Here is an 18,394-nt window from a genome sequence, read left to right as displayed (position 1 = left end):
TCAAAGTTTATGAGAAGGAACCGAGAGTGGAAATGATTATATCTGAACCGGTAGCACCTTTACTTGAACAAAGTGTTGAACTAGTTACTCTGACACTATCAGAGAATTCTATAGTAATTGAAGAATAGGGAAGAGGAACAAAAAGTCATAAGGCTCCTAGGTATGTGAGATTGAATCATTCAGAAGATTAGATCATTGGGGATAAGAGAAATGGAGTGATGACAAGATGAAGACTAACAACTAATGAGGTATGTTTAATTTCACAAGTTGAACCAATATCAGTAATTGAGGCATGTAAAGATGAATATTGGTTTAAATATATGGAAGAAGAATTAGATCAAATTGAGAAAAATAACACATGGACCTTAGTTCCCCAGCCTAAAAAATAAAAAATGTTATTGGAACTAAATGGGTTGTTAGGAATAAATTGAATGAGGATGGTCAAGTTATAAGGAATAAGGCTAGTTTGGTTTGTAAATGACATTCTCAGAAGGAAGGAATTGATTATGGAGAGACTTTTGTACCTGTAGCTAAGATTGAAACTGTAAGATTATTTCTTGCCTATGCTGCTTAATAAAACTACAAGGTTTATCGGATGGATGCTAAATGTGATCTTGATGAAGAAGTTTATATTGAGAAACTTGATGGTTTTTCACTATCAGATAATACAATTATGGTTTGCAAGTTAAGGAAAGATTTATATGGATTGAAACAAGCACCTAAAGCTTGGTATGCAAGGTTGGATAAATATCTTTTGAAGCTTGGTTTTACTAAGGGTAGTGCTAACAGTAATTTATATTATAAGATCACTGATGATGATATACTGAATATTGAAGTATTTGTTGATGACATTTTTTTGGAGGTGAAGATAAGTTATGCATAGAATTTTCTAAGAATATGGAGAAAGAATTTGAGATGTCTATGATTAGTGAGATGAAATTTTTCTTAGGTTTGTAGATTACTTAGACTGAAAAAGGTATTTTCATCTGTCAAACTAAATATGCTAAGGAATTGTTGAAGAAATTTGGTATGGGAGATTCTAAACTGGTAAGTACTCCTATGGTTACAAGTGAGAAATTGACAAGAAAAGATGTTTCTGAGCTGGTAAATCCTACAACATACAAATCTATGATTGGAGGTCTGCTTTATTTGACTCAGACTAGGCCTGACATTATGAATGTTGTTTGTATTGTTTGAAGATTTCAGAGTGATCCTAGAGAAAATCGTGAGATTGCGGTGAAAAGGATTTTTAGATACTTGCAAGGTACATCAGAATATGGTTTGTGGTACCCTAAAGATGATAACTTTACTTTATGTGCATATATAGATGCTGATTGGGCTAGAGATATTGATGACCAAAAAAGAACTTCCGATGGAGCTTTCTTTCTTGGAAAGAAGTTGGTTTCATGGATCATCAAGAAATAGTCATGTACTTGTTTATCTACTACTGAAGCTGAGTATGTTGCTGCTCCTACTAACTGTACACAAGTTTTATGGATGAAGCAAATGTTGAAGGATATAAAGGTGGATTGTGATGCACCGATAGTTATTCACTATGAAAACTCTACTGCTATTGATATATCAAAGAATTCGATATTTGATTCTAAAACAAAGCACATATCTATCAAGTATAACTTTTTGAAGGAAAAGGTGGAAGCAAATGAAGTTAGATTGGTTTATTTGAACACTAAAGAGCAGATTGCATATATTTTCACTAAACCTTTGCACAAGGAATTATTTGAGTACCTGAGAGATAGATTGAGAGTTTCTGCCCCTCCGATAGAGACTTGATTGATGCGGTTTGGCATCAGTTCGACATGCATGTCATGCCCAAAATTTAGGGCAAAAACGGAATGATTTCTTTTTTTTAAATACTGACTAGATAACATTAAGTTCGCTAACACGAAACACACTACGTAGTTTTATACTGTTACGAATAAAATACAACACAAACAGGGTGTTGTCTCTCCAAATAGACAACCCTTGGCTTACGAACATACATAAGTCTAGGTTTGGTTCTCCGTAAATTTTCCATGGTCGCATGGCTAACTTCCTGCGCATCTCAATTTACACATCAGTACTTTCAAATATCCACATATAATATAATTCCAAGGAATAATAATACACATCATCACTTGCATACAATTTACATCTGAACAAATTAAATTACATCTTTTATCCAAGCAATTTCGCCTAAGCAATTCATCCTAATTCACAAAACTTAAACATACATAATAGTTCTAGTATCATAGTAAAGTCCTGCAATTTCAATATCGACATATATCACCGCAATTTCATCTTATTCAAAAATCATGTAGTGTTCTATCTCATAAAGCATATAAATAAATCATCAATATATATCAATGTTATGCAAATCCTGAAATCATATAAGTTCTAATTTCCAAAATGCATCAAAATAAAGTATCCATAATAGTCTCAATATAAAATCCACTGAAATGTCAGACTGATTCGAGGTGAGGCCTCACAACCTCCCCCTCTAGGCATGAACTTCCTCTTGGAGTTCATCAAAGAGGTGGGGGTACTCTGATCTCATGCGTGCTGCGTCCTCCCATGAAGCCGTAACCTCATCATAGCAATCCCACTGGACCCTAACCTGGTCCAGCTCTTGACCTCGAAGGGCCAACATCCGGCGTGCCAAAATGCGAATGGGCTCCAAAGCTAGCTACCCATCCAACTCCAGCTGCAAGGCATCCCAATCTAAAATATGAGACTCATCATAGATATATTTTCTCAAAACTGATACATGAAACACATCGTGGATGTGTGACAGGCTAGGTGGCAATGCTAAATGGTAGGCAACTGGGCCTATCCTCTCAAGGATCTCAAAAGGTCCTACAAAGCGAGGTGCGAGCTTAGAACCCTTTTCGTAACGGATTGGACTCTTATGCGGTTGCACTCTCAAGAAGACTCTATCTCCAACCAAGTAGCTATGATCTATCCTCTTTGCATCAGCATATTTCTTTTGTCTATCCTGAGCCTCTCTAAGACACTGCCTAATCAAATCCACCTACTGTTCCATATCCTGAACTATCTCAGGACCAATAGCAACTCTGTCCTCTATGTGATCCCAACTCAAGGGCGTCCTGCAAGGCCTGCCATATAACGCCTGATAGGGTGGCATCCCCAAAGAAGTGTGATGCCCATTGTTATAGGCAAACTCCACTAAGGGAAGATACTCCTCCCACCAGGTCTGATGATCCATGATGTACATGCGAAGCATATCTTCTAACACCTGATTGACCCTCTCTGTCTGACCATCTGTTTTCGGGTGATAGGCTATACTAAAATTGAGCTTAGTGCCCATAGCTGCCTGTAATGACTTCCAAAAGGAAGAAGTGAAAAGAGAATCCCTGTCAGAAATAATCTTGTGGGGCACGCCATGAAGTATAACAATGTCTCACAAGAACATATATGCTACTGCTGGAGCTATGAATGTAGTACGGACTGGTGAAAAGTGAGCTACTTTGGTCAACTTGTCAACTCTCACCAAGATAGCATCATGGCGACGAGAAGACATAGGAAGACCAATGATGAAATCCATGGATATAGTATCCCACTTCCACTCTGGTATAGCATGAGACTGGAGCAACCCACCTGGGTGGTGGTGCTCCACCTTTACTCTCTGACACTCGAGGCATCGAGCTACTATCTCAACAATGAGCTGCCGCATTCCTGGCCAATGATATAACTCCCTCAAGTCAGCATGCAACTTTTTAACCCCAAGATGTGCTGCATAAGGAGCTCTATGAGCCTCCATGACAATGAACTCTCGCAACCCTCCGGAAGAAGGTACATAAATGCGCCCTCTATGACGTAACAGTCCATCGGACTCCAAAGAATAATCCACATATTTCCCTTCTAGAGTAACCTGAGATCGTATTACTTGACCAACCTTTGCATACCATCCATCCTCTGGCAAGTGCTGTAGTATACGGTCTCTCAAATCTGTGCCCATAGATATGGTGTAAACCTCATGACGTCTCCTACTCAAAGCATCTGCAACTATGTTTTCCTTTCCTTTGATGTAGTGAACGTCAAAATCATATTCGCACAAGAACTTCATCCATCTCCTCTGACGTGCATTAAGGTTTGGCTGAGTGAAGATGTACTGAAGACTCTGTTGATTTGAATACAACTCAAAGTGATGACCTAAAAGGGAGTGTCTCCACCTTACAAGTGCATGCACTATTGCTTTGAGCTCAAGGTCATGAGTGGGATAATTAAGTTCATGAGTCTTAAGTTTCCTAGACTCGAAAGCTATGGCCCTACCATCCTGCATAAGAACTGCTCCTAAACCCTCTAGTGAAGCATCTGTACAAACCATGAAATCAGCTGTGCGATCTAGTACAACAAGTATCAGAGTGCTAGTAAGTGCCTTCTTGAGTTCCTGAAAGGCCTTCTCACACTTCTCTGTCCACTCAAATTTCTTCCCTTTACGCTAAAGAGAAGTAATAGGGTGTGCGACTCTGGAGAACCCCTCGACAAAACGTCGGTAATACCTTGCTAAGCCCATGAAACTCCTGACCTCTGTCACACTGGTTGGCATTGGCCAATCCATAATAGCCCTAATCTTTGCTGGGTCAACTGAGATCCCATCTCCAGAAATAACGTGCCCAAGGTACTTGACCTCTGACCGAAAGAAAGCACATTTTGACGAACTGCCAAACAACTGGTTATCCTGCAAACACTGCAATACCTGTTTCAGGTGCTCCTCATGCTCCTTCTCATTCTGAGAATATATCAGTATATCATTGTGAAACACAATAACAAAATAGTCCAAAAATGTACGGAACACCCCATTCATGAGGCTCATAAAAACTGCTGGGGCATTCGTAAGTCCGAATGGGACTACGGTGAACTCATAGTGACCATATCTAGTGCGAAATGCGGTCTTGTGGATATCACTCTCCACTATTCTCAGTTGATGGTATCCTAACTTCAGATCTATTTTGGAAAAGACTTTGGCACCTTGAAGCTGGTTGAATAAATCATCAATTCTAGGCAAAGGATATCGGTTCTTGATGGTTACTTTATTTAGCTGCCGATAATCCATACATAATCGGAGAGATCCGTCCTTCTTCTTAACGAAGATGACCAGTGCATCCCAAGGGGATACGCTAGGATGAATATGACCCTTCTCAAGGAGTTCCTCAAGCTATATTTTGAGTTCATTAAGCTCATTTGTGGTCATCCTATAAGGTGCTATGGAAACTAGCTTGGCTCCTAGTACTAGGTCTATATGAAAATCAATCTCTCTACGGGGCAGCATTCCCGGTAACTCTGAAGAAAATACATCTAAATATCCCTTAAGGATAGGATGGTCCTCAAGCGATGTTTATTTTTCTTCCTCTTCTCCTCTATCACTGATAGTGATAGCAAAAAGCTGACATCCATTTCGCATGCTCCGCTTAAGCTGCATTGCAGAGATCATACGAAGAGACATGGGCCTCTGAATCCTGATAATAACTATGGGCAAACCATGATCATCCTCACACTTGATCTTTTTCAGGTGGCAATCCATCCTGGCTATGTGGGCATAAAGCCAATCCATGCCAAGTACGATTCCATAAGATCCAAGTGGAGTCACTCTAAGGTCTACTGAAGTGGTGGTCTTGCCAATTTGCAGCTGACATTCCCTAACCTCTGATTCCACTGACACTCTAGCCCCTGAAGCTAATTCCACTTCCCAACTGACACCCTGTCTAGTTGCCACTAGCTCGCAATGCTCCACAACCAATGGAGATATAAAGGAGTCAGTAGCTCCTGAATCAAACAAAATAGATACATTGTTACCTTTGATCATACCTATAGATTCGATAACCATGGCTTGATGCTCAGCCTGGCAGTTGTCAATCGCTGCGAATACTCTATGGGACCTGCCCATATCACCAACTGTCGGCTCTGAAGCGGCCATCCACTGATTCCCTGCCACCTAACCCTGAGGGCAATCCCTTGCCATATGCCCCATGGCTCCACATGTAAACCAAGCACCTCATGCCTAGAACTGGGCGCCCTAAGGCCTAGAGAAAGCCTGACCTCCTATCCTACTAGATCCGCTGTACCCACCCTTGGAGGACTGCTGAGTCCTTGCCGGCTGAGTATACTGCCCCTGTGCTCTCTAATCACATCTCTATCCTTGAGTCTGCCACTGCTTGGGCTTGGGGCCCTACTGATACTATGGAGGCTTTTGCCTCTGGTTCTGTGTTGTCTGTTGCAGAGGAGGGGGTTTGGAGAACCCCTGAGAGTTTCGGTTGTTTCCTTTCCAATGTGGTTTCTAGAATCCATAAGTTTGAGGTGTGGGATTTCGGTTCTAAAACTGATCCCTATTGTCCTGTGGTCTGACTTGAATTTCCTCGACAATCAGTGCCTTCTCCACGGCAACTCGAAGGTTCTCTGGATTGGACATCCTAACAGGCCCGACTATACTGGCATTTAACCCTCTGATGAAGTGGTTTACAAGAAGTTTCTCATCCTTTAGATAATCTACATAAGGCAATAGCTCAAAGAATTTACTCTCATACTGGGTTACTGATAAGCCTTTTTGTTGGAGATCGTGAAATTCATCTATACGATGCTATCTGAAGTGTTCTGATAGGTACCTCTCACGGAACCTCTCTGTGAATATCTCCCAAGTGAGAGTATCAGGAACTAATCTGCATTTGTACTCTTCCTGTCTCCACCAAGTGGAGGCCGACCCTCTCAACAGATGGACTGCAACATGTGCTTTTAGGTTGCTCTCATAAGAATGCAACACAAAGAACCTCTCAAGACTCAAAAGCCATGCCTCAGCCTCTACCTCATCGGTAGAACCTCCGAAGGATGGTGGCTGGAGGCGCATGACCTCCCTGATAAGATCCCCTGGATCCTGACGAGCTCTCTCAAAATAAACTGGTTCCACCGTTGGAGGTGGTCCTGGCATATGCACAGACTCTGGCTCATTTCCACCCTGATTCTCTATAGGAATAGGAGCTGGGCTCTTTCTTCGTTCTCTATCAACAGATCTATGACTCCCAGAGTCATGACTTCTAACTCGAGGGTTCTCTGTGGGATCCTTTCCTGAACTATGCCAATAGGGTTTTGTATTGCTGCTAAGAGGTCTCAGTTAGGTTCATTTGGCTGTTCGGGAGGTGCTCCTGGGTTCCCTTCTGGAACTAATGCCTCCCTCACTACCTCTTCGCGTGCTATGCGCACACGTCTAGGACCCCGTCTGCGCTGGCGAGCTTGTTGCATTGTCGGAGGCATCCTAAGAGGAAAATAAAGCAAAATAAATAATTAATTTCTTTTAGAATAATATTAATTCAATTAAATTTAAATCAATTTAAAAAAATAATTTAAATAGTCTAAGGCGAAACGTAAGTGGAGTAAGGTTCCTAGTGTGGAAACCTTGGTCTGATACCAAAATGTCATGCCCAAAATTTAGGGCAAAAACAAAATGATTTTTTTTTTAAAATACTAATTAGATAACGTTAAGTTCGCTAACACGAAACACACTATGCAGTTTTATACTGTTACGAATAAAATACAACACAAACGGGGTGTTGTCTCTCTAAATAGACAACCCCTGGCTTACGAACATACATAAGTCTAGGTTTGGTTCTTCGTAAATTTTCCATGGTCACATGGTTAACTTCCTGCGCATCTCAATTTACACATTAGTACTTTCAGATATCCACATATAATATAATTCCAAGGCATAATAATACACATCATCACTTGCATACAATTTACATCTGAACAAATTAAATTACATCTTTTATCCAGGCAATTTCACCTAAGCAATTCATCCTAATTCACAAAAATTAAACATACATCATAGTTCTAGTATCATAGTAAAGTCTTGCAATTTCAATATCGACATATATCACCGCAATTTCATCTTATTCAAAAATCATGTAGTGTTCTATCTTATAAAGCATATAAATAAATCATCAATATATAGCAATGTTACGCAAATCCTAAAATCATATAAGTTCTAAATTCCAAAATGCATCAAAATAAAGTATCCATAATAGTCTCAATATAAAATCGACTGAAATGTTAGACTGAGTCGAGGTGAGGCCTCACAATGCACTATTAGAGATACCATTCATTTCAGTACTGATGTGAGATGCTACTGCTCAGGGGGAGTAGTCAGATTTTTGATTCAGTGGTTTATGTTTTTACTTAGATATTTTTGTCAAATTTCTGGCATTGATGTCAAAGGGGAAGAGATATTGATGTAAAAAAGACAAAGAAAGAAAAATAAAAATTCAAAGGGGGAGAGATATTTTTAGAGCTGTATGTGGGATATTGTTGGCTTCCATAGGGGGAGACTTGTTTGGCATTTCTTGGTACTTAGATGTTTTTCACATCTAGTGTTGCGATTAATGCCAAAGGGGGAGATTGTTGGTCATTTGGTGGAATTGATTATGTGCTGCATTGATGTTTTATCATTGATGCCAACACTAGTTGTTTGGATGCTTTACCGACACCCTTGTGGTCTCGGTAGGTTGAGTGGTTTCAGGTTGATTTGGATCTGGCATGATCCGGTAGACTCTGGTATGATTTGGTTATGGAATTGGCTTGTTCATGATGCTCATGCTCATAATCGGTCAGTTGGTTTTGGTCTGGTGATTGGATGCTATCATGCTTGCTTAGAAGCTTAGTTTTTGGTTTCGGTGAGGGTTTCACTGACAGAGCTTTTGATGAAGATCCTTGATGAACTGCATAAGTGGTGTTGGTGCAACTTTTGATGGAGTTTCAGGATGTTGTTGGTGATCATTTTTGAGACTTGGCGGATGGAGATCATTGCTGTAGCGTGTGGACCTACTGGGTCCCGGTTGATCTAGGTTATGGACCAACTTTAATGTAACATGTGGATTGGACCTCTCGACGTGTTTTCGGGATGTCCTATGTGTTGGATATTATTTGTTTGGTCTAAGGCCAACATGGTTTTTAATTATGTAGTTGTTTTATTATCTAGTGGCCGACCTAATTGTTTATGGTCGAGGGTTTGTATATATAGATGTAAGATCTCATTGAAGATTATCATGGTTATGTTAGGGGTCATGGTCAAGGAATGTAATGTGCGAATAATGTAATATCATTTAGGTAGAGGATTTGGTCGATCATTGGAGATCGAATTGGGTTTATGTAAGAGGATTTAGTCCTCTGGTATTGAGCTTAACCGAAACTATACTCAGGGATAGGAGATGCTATGTTTTGCAGTTCAACACTTCTCCAGATTGTAGTCTGGATTTATATGTATTTAGTGAGGCTCCTTTTGTGATGAGCAATGCGCTCTAGGCTGTTGGAATTCCTGCAAGTGTAGGCCCCTCAATTGTAATTCACATGCTTACTATAGAAGTATTAACTGACTGTGGGTAGGCTACCAAGAGTTAGAGCTCGCAAGCCACAGAATGAAAGACCCACCACTCAATGTAAAAAACTGCTTTGGATAGAAAATAATATCAAATCCACCACATGCTGATAAAAATATAATCGCGTGGCAAAAAGAGATATATGGGGCAAACAAAACAATAGAGAGGCCGATAAAACAATTAGATTAAAATCATGCACATTAATGAACACTCAAATGAACTTAATCCACCAAAAAGGAGAGATGCTACAAGCTATACTAAATGCCGATGGGCCGCCTGCAAAATATATCCAAATGAGATGAATGTTTTCAGATCAGATACAAATTATGTACAAATGATTTATTTAACTAGCACTTCACTTAAAGGAGGTGCAATGAGTTGAGCCGATAGTATTGTATAATTTGAATAATATATTGGAGGTATACAATTGTAAATATAAAAATTGTATTTATTAGTAATAATTATTTATAATATAAATGATTATATTTTTAAATATTAAAAAAAATATATGAAAGAATGTAAATTAATAACATCAAATACATTCTTTGTTGAGTGTTCAAATACTTGTTTTTGGACATTGGTATGCATTATTCATTTCTTATATCATCTCTTTGTAGATGAGTTTTCCATGCCTTGGAGTAAATTTATACAAATTGAAAATTTGAAAGAATTAAATTTCTTTATTACATTGGTTGTTAAAACTAGACGTAAAAAACAATATCAAATTGATAACATCAAATACATTTTTTGTTGAGTGTTCAAATGAGGAGTAGAGTGCAGTTGTTATTGGACATTGGTATGCATTATTCATTTTTTATACCGTCTCCTTATAGATGAGTTTTCCATGCCTTGTAGTAAATTTCTATAAATTGAAAATTTTAAAGAGTTAAATTTATTTATTACATTGGTTGTTAAAATTAGACAAAAACAATACCAAATTGATAACATCAAATACATTCCTTATTGAGTGTTCGAATAGAGTGCATTTGTTGTTGGACATTGGAATGCATTATTCTTTTTTTATGTAATCTCCTAGTAGATGAGTTTTCCATGGCTTGGAGTAAATTTCTACAAATTGAAAATTTGAAAGAGTTAAATTTACTTATTACATTGGTTGTTAAAATTAGAGTGCAGTTGTTGTTGGACATTGGTATGCATTATTCATTTTTTATATCATCTCCTTGTTGAAAGAGTTAATTTTATTTATAATATTGGTTGTTAATTTATATTCCTTGTAGTTATTGTTGTTATAGAAATAAATGATTTTTTTTATGTATTAGAATAAGTTGTAGAAAAGTGAAAATCAAGTGAATCCATATATATCATTTTCGTAATCTAAATTATTATCACAAAACCAAAAAGAAAAACCATAATAACCACAATACATAATCAACAACATAATTTATCAAAGCTATTCTTTTAATAACAACATAATAAAATGACATTTGATAATAAAATGACCCTCAATATCCCATTTACTAGGCTCACGTAATAAATTAAAACATATCTAAATGTTCAAATAAATGCAACTCGCAAATACTATGTTGGCCTATGTAAACTGAAGCCTATGTAAATGCGAGAAATCCTCGTTTAATCCAACATAAAACATCGCACCTAATTTCATCTACACTTTTCTTTTTCTACTTGTGATTATGAATCTAGTATAGCGGTAGAATAGCGAAGGAAGCAAAGGAGTATGTAGACAATAAGTTTTAGAAGAATTCCATGGATGAAAAGATGTTTGTATAGGAGAATAATAGTACATGGTAATTGGTGAAGGTTTCTAAGGATATGAAACATAAAATCTACAAAATTAATTTTAAGAAGAAATATAGTTCAAGAGGTAAATTTGAGAAATACAAGGTCAAATCAGTGGTTAAGTGTTATTTCTAGGTTGAGGGAATTATTTTGAATGATATATTATCTCTCTTTTTCAAACTAACATCTATCATTAGGTTATATATTACTTATGTGTTTAGTCTTTAGGTTTAAGAAATGGGAACTTTTCAATAAAAAGGATTTGGAGGAGGAATTCTGCATTTCTAGCTAGAGCACTTTGAGGTAAAGTGTATATAATGATTGGTTTGTATGTTAAAGAAGTATCTTTTTGTTCTAGAATAATTTTTCATGATATGATAATAGAATTTTGATATGTATTTTTTGAATTTAGAGTATGTTAACGTTGAGTAAAATTGTTGTGTTTACTTTAAATAAGACAATGATTATTTTAGTAATATTTGTCTATAAGTTAATGAAATGGTATCATTCAATAATCTAGTAAGAATATAATTAGGGGTCTTAAATATGTTGGATAAAAGATCAGTATCTAATCCAATTTATAATCATCAAAGCTTTATTCATGCTATGATAGAAATTGTTGAGATATGGGCTTAGAGTACTACAATATGAAAACTTAAAATATACATAAATCTAATATGAAAACTTAAATATACATAAATCCAATTTATAATCATCAAAGCTCTATTCAACTTCTCTATGATGATTAAATCATCCATTTTAACATTCTTGACAATAACAGCTTATATGAACTTAGCATAATAATAAAATAAAGGAAAAATCACTATAAAATAATAGCAACAAAGTGGCATAAAACAACAACCATAAAAAGATCATCCCACAACACACAATTTATGTGGAGAAACCCTTTTGAAAAACAAATCCACCAAGAAGAGAGGGAAATCATCTATTATCTTCAAATTAAAAATTAAAATACATTCACTCCCATGACTTCAATCCAACAACATCAACTCTATATAGATTTTTCACTCTAGCTTGTCATATTCTTATATTTATACTATCATTATCCCTATTTAAATAGTAGTTTCACCCTCTAAAAGGGGAAACCAAGTTGGATAACATTGTTGGAATGCAATGATACCAGAAGCAAACTGAGAGGGGGAGGGGGGGGGGAGGGGTGAATTAGTTTACTAACAATAACAACAATTAATTCAATTATAAACCTTAAATCGGAGCACAACCCAATGAATATAACATGAAAGCACAACACACATAACACCAATATTTTGACGTGGAAAACCCAGAAAGGGAAAAACCATGATGGGAAACCCTACCCACAATTAGATGAATACTCTGCAGTAGTATTGCTAATAATTACAAAGGGGTATGTACATGCAGAAATACCAACAACCTAGAGCGCACTACTCATCACAAAGGGAAGTCTCACTGACTTACAAAAACATCAGACTACAATCCGAAAAATAATGAACTATTAAAGTAGCATCTACTAATTCCTGATATAGTTCCGGTTAAGCAGTGATGTCTTCTCTGCAATACAAAACCTTTCCAACCTTCACCTAAATGATATGACTTTATTCTCACTTAATTATTTCTCTGATAATGTAGACTTAACCAGCCATAACCATCGATCTCTACATATACAAATTACATGAATAAGTCACCTATAAATACAGATCATCAACCTTATTGACAAGGTCGGCTAAACCCTAAACCCATAAACCCATAATTACAAAAATTACATCACATGATACCACTGGGCCAATATTATGATTTACATTACATAGCATGGACCTAAATCAAGTAACCAAACAATTATATCCATCGAGGATTCCGCTAAGACTAAAATCCAACACGCTTCACTTGTCGGTAGAAACCCTCAATGGAAGTTTAACTGGATCCAAATAGGACCACCATAATAGCACACCATCTAACATGAAAGAAATTGATTCCATAAGACGGACCCAAAATTGACTGACCAAGTCACCAAAATAGTATATCGGTAAGGCTAATTGGGAACGCCAGAAGCCGGTAAAGCCAAAAGCTACCCGAGAAAGCTAAGAACAAGCCAGTAACTGGAAATACCAAAAGCGATAATGAAACCATGAAACCACCAAAATATAGCTGTAATGGTGGGAAAACGATGAGTGATAGATCAAGAGGAAAACTAACCCTTTCCCTTAAAGAGAGATGAGAGTTTCACTATTGATTATCTTTCAAGCACTTTTCACCATTACATTAGGAAGATAAAGGATAATTCACTAGATTCAATCTCCACACAAAGATGATAGATTGAATTCTGAATGAATTAAGAATGTTAGGATGATCCCTTCTTCCTTTGTTTGATTTAGAAAGGAAATTGATTGAATTATGTAGTGCAAAAGTGACAAAGAATCGATTATAACTTGAGATCGGAATATGGGATGAATCTATACACTTGGATTTGACAGTAAAATGTCAAGACAAAGTCACCCTATGAATTTAACAAAACGTTGTCTAGACCATGGCGGGAATGTACACGGTCCTCCGAAAAATCCGTGAAACGAAAAGGATTTTTCCACCTCTGCAAATGAAGCCTGAATTAGAAATTATAGTTGCCCACTTGCCATCTACACATAGAAAAAATAGGGAAACATGTTGGGATTGGGGGTTTGCCTTTAGGTCAAACCCTAGTTTTGGAATTAACCAAGTAATGAAAGAAAGTACTTGCAAGAAGATGTAAATGAAAGACTGAATTGTAAATCACCTCAAGGGAGGTTGTAGTAGCAATGTTGATACAAATGATTGTATGAAATTGTATGTTAAAATCAATCTCCTCTTCTATGGTTGAATCCTTGACTTGAATGCAACACCTAGCCTTAAAGAGAGACTTGAGAATGTTTGAATGCTCTTGATCGCTTATGACCTTATCGAAATTCGACCTATTGAACTTATGCAATTTCTGCTTATGAAAATGAGAGGACAAATTCCCCTTAAATACATGTTGGTGGATTTGACTTTCGTCACGGGATGCCATCGGGGAGATTTCCCGCTCACTGCACAACCCATAATGCATGCTCTAGAAAGATCCTGCCCCAAAATAAGGCAGAGAAAGGGGTGCCATGCCCCTGTCCTACCTCTTTCTCGAGGGTAGAGTGCAGATAGAGTGATGTAGAGGCCAAGGAAGAAGCTGTTTTTGCAAGCCGAGCACTCTCCAGTCTCCGATCAGGCTAGAGGATTCGAGTTCACATGTGTGAGGACCCTAATGCAGTCATAAATTGCTAGGGTGGCAATTTTATGACACTACATTTAGCCCCCACTTTAGCAAGAGCATAAGCATATGAGGATATTGCCAATAAAGTACAAGGAAACAAGATTGAAAGACTTTCACCACATCAAGGAGGCAAGATGCACCAAGCCCCCAATGGAGTTAGGATCTTACGACTTCGATTGACAAAGTAAAAGGGAAGATCGAGAAAGGGAGAACCATGACTGCAAGTTGTAAAGTTCCTTTCACTATCTGTCATGAAAGAAAGGATACTAAAGATCACAAAGAAAAAACAAAGTTCAGTAAGTAATTCTAAGTATCACAAGAAGGAAAGTATGAGCGGAGTGTATGCCCCCATGTTAAAGTGATCGCACGCGCCTTATCGAGAGTGATTGTTTTAAGGTAGGATACACCCAAGAGAAAAAGAAGAGAGGGAGCACGTTATCACAAGGATTTAGCCCCCAATCGAGGTATAAACCCAAGGATAATGAACACAACACACAAGGTAGTGTCGCTTTCCTCGAGGTCAGTATGCTGAATGATAACTCATGTATATCATGTATGTATATGCATATAATAATCTTCATTCCCCAAAGAAGGACACTACCTTAGAAGAAAGGGAAGAGAGGATTTTTTTTGAGTTAACATGAAAGAGATCAAGAGAAGATCTCAATTCTTTGCATCGTCCCCAAGTAGATATTAAGGGAACAATAGAAGAACAGGGATACACATAGAAGAATGGTCACAAAAGAGAAAGAAAAGAGAGAGAAAGATCTGCACTGCTAATATTACTAATCTAGCATGACATCTGCCTCCCAATTTTGCTGATCACTATTTCGGGAAGGCGAGAAACATGCCAAAGGAGTGACATTGAGCACAACAGATGGAGTTGTCACAAGATCCAAACAAGGACTATGCTCATGTTGTAAGTCACTTTGTTTGATTCTAGGAGCTAGGATTAAAGTTTGTGAAAACTCATCCGATAAATGTTTGTCCACGTCAACATACTCATACTCACTATCAAAAGCATTAGGAGTTGTATTTCCATTATGAATAAAATTTTCACCCATTCCTTCATCAAAGTTTAAAGCAAGAGGAGCAAGAAAACGAATAGGAGTAAAACCATCACATGTTTTATGCAACTTATGAATTGGAGATGTTGGTTGAACATCTTGCTTAGGAGAAAAGGGAATCATGTCAACTATTGGAGTCTGAATAGATTGAGTACTTTGAGGGATAGCTTCACGAGCTCGAACACGACGTCTTCATTGGCATTCTCTCACACAACGATTTCGTCAAGTCTTAGTAGAAGGCTGAGAAGGAGGAGGAACCTTTGAAGAAGTAAGAATGGTTTTCTCCTTTATAGTGGAAGGTTTAGGTTGAGGTCTTTTTGGTTGGAAAAGTGGAGAAGCATGCCTCTTCTCTCAATAAGAGGAAGGAGGTGGAACTGCACCATAGAAAGGAGGAATATTAGGTGTAGGAAGGAGACCAAGTCCATCATGGGGAGGAGGGATAGATCTAACCTTGGGAAGAATATTGGTGTTCTCCTTAAGAGAAGGTAAAGTCACATCCATAGGAGTAGGTTGACAATTTTCCTTAGAAGGAAGATTAGTTCTATTCAAGAGGGGAAGAACCTCATCTTAAAGAATAATAGGAATGTCAAGTGTTGGTGGTCTAGGTTGACTTAAGGATAATATCATATCATTATTCCATTTTTGATAAGATTTAAATTGAGCATCGCTCCTTGATGGAAGAGATTGAAATTATTGAGGCCAAAAGAGATCAATAGGAACACCGGGGATTCTTTCGGATGGACAAAATAAGCTATGGTTCATAGTTATGATTTATCCATTGTGAGGAAATTTAAGACACTTGTGGATTGGAGAAGCAATATCCTTCATGGAAGATAGCCAAGGATAGCCCAACTTCACACGGAATTTCTTAGAGGAAGGTATGATAACAAAGTCAACATCCATGGATTTATTATGGACTTCAACAAGAAGGGTGATAGAACCAATGGTAGGATAAGAGAAGACATCAAATAACTTCACAATAACATTAGAAGCATCATATAGTGGTTTATTCAATCGTAAAGTGAAAAGATACTCTTCAGTTATGACATTAACCATTCAAGAGGATCAATTAGGGCACCACGACAAGGGATATCCTTAACCTTTGCTACTATGTATAAAGGGCTATCAGGTGCTCTAATGGTCTCACTAGGGTCAAATTTAATACAAGGATCCTTAGGTGTATCTTGTTTTTCTACCATATTAACCAAATTTGGAGCCATACAGATGAGTGTTTCAGAAGAGAGAGAATTAGGCACAATCTCAATAATGTTAGAGGTATGAGATGGCAAGGGATCAGTGAAAATCTTAAGATTTTGATTAGGAGGAGCAACTGATTTATTCCCTTTATAATTCACACTTGCCACAAATATAGTATTATTATCAATAAAGTCTTGAACCTTATGTTTCAATGCAAAACATTTCTCAGTATCATGACCAGGTTGACGATGAAATTGGCAAAAGGAATTGTTATCAAAATGAGGAGATGTAAGTTTGGAAGGATCAACTTGTTTTATAGGAGGAAGTTTGATAACATTTCTATGCAAAATTGAGACATAATACTATGCAAAGATTCATTCAAAGGAGTAAACTATCTTTGTCTTTGGAAAAATTTAGAAATAGGAGGCACACCTGTTGTAGCATTCACATGGTTGTTGTTGATTGGATCATTTAACTTGATGAAGCTTTTTGTTGGTTTGAACTTTGCAAACGGTTGTTGAACACTCTCCCCCTTATCACTCGGAGCCATAAGAGTGGATTGCTCCATTTGACTCACAACCAGTTGATAATTTTGGAGCGTTGTGCACAATTGCGGAAAGGAAGTGAACTCAGATAAAATAAGCTTTTCCCTGATATCTTTTTGTAAATTAGAAATAAAAATTCTTTGAATATCATTATCAGGCACATGAGAAGAAATTTGAGCACACAAATGCTTAAATATCTACTAATGAAATCAGTCACTTTCTCTTTAACACCTTGATTACAATGCATTAAATCAGTCAAAGTAATTTTAGGACCAATGTTGTTTTGAAATTGTTGGATGAAAGCATTTGCCAGTTGTTGAAAGGAAGTGATATAATAAGAAGGCAAAGAGCAATACCATTGTAAATCCTTATCTTTTAGCGTTCTTGTAAACAATTTTGCAAGCAATCTTTGATCATAAGCAAAATCAGTACACAAGGTTTGAAATGTTTTGACATGCATAAGAGGATCACCTTTTCCATTATAGAGTTCCAATTGAGGGATCTCAACATGTTTAGGTGGCATGACTTTAACAATATCAAGAGAAAGTGGGCTCGCAACATCAAAGGTGGGCAAACTAAACTTGGATTGACTCATGGAAGCAATTTGTTGTTGTAGGGAAGACATAGTTTGGGCAAGATTGTTGATTGTCATTTCGGTAGAATAATTTATGTTAGACATAGGTGATTGAGAAGATGGTGTGATGTTGTTGAAAGAAGGCATGGACTGAGAATAAGGTGGTGGGACACTATGGTAAGTAGGCATTGGTGATGATTGGGTAGGAAAAGGGACACTTAAAGGGGGAATAAAGTTGTTGAAGGAATTTCCCCCTTGTGTCACACTAATTGGTTGAGGAATAGTAGGAATACTCATGGAAGACATAGGTAATGACGAAGGATAAAATGAAGAAGAGGGATTGCCCCCATGACCTATGGTTGTAGGAATTCCATTTTGAGTTGAAGTATCCTTGATGTTGGAGGTGAAAGTAGGAATACTAGTCATAGGATTGGTCAAAGGAATAGATAAATTATCTTGTGTTGAAGGTTGTGAGTAACCTAGGGTTTCGACACAACTCTTGATATGAATGACATTAGAATCAACAATATGTGCAATGCCACACAATATATCAATTCCATTATTATCACTTTGAAGCATGCGTTTAAGACCTTCAATTCTAT

Source organism: Cryptomeria japonica, chromosome 10, assembly GCF_030272615.1.
Source record: "Cryptomeria japonica chromosome 10, Sugi_1.0, whole genome shotgun sequence".
Lineage (NCBI taxonomy): Eukaryota > Viridiplantae > Streptophyta > Pinopsida > Cupressales > Cupressaceae > Cryptomeria > Cryptomeria japonica.
Note: the sequence above shows the minus strand (reverse complement) of the source record.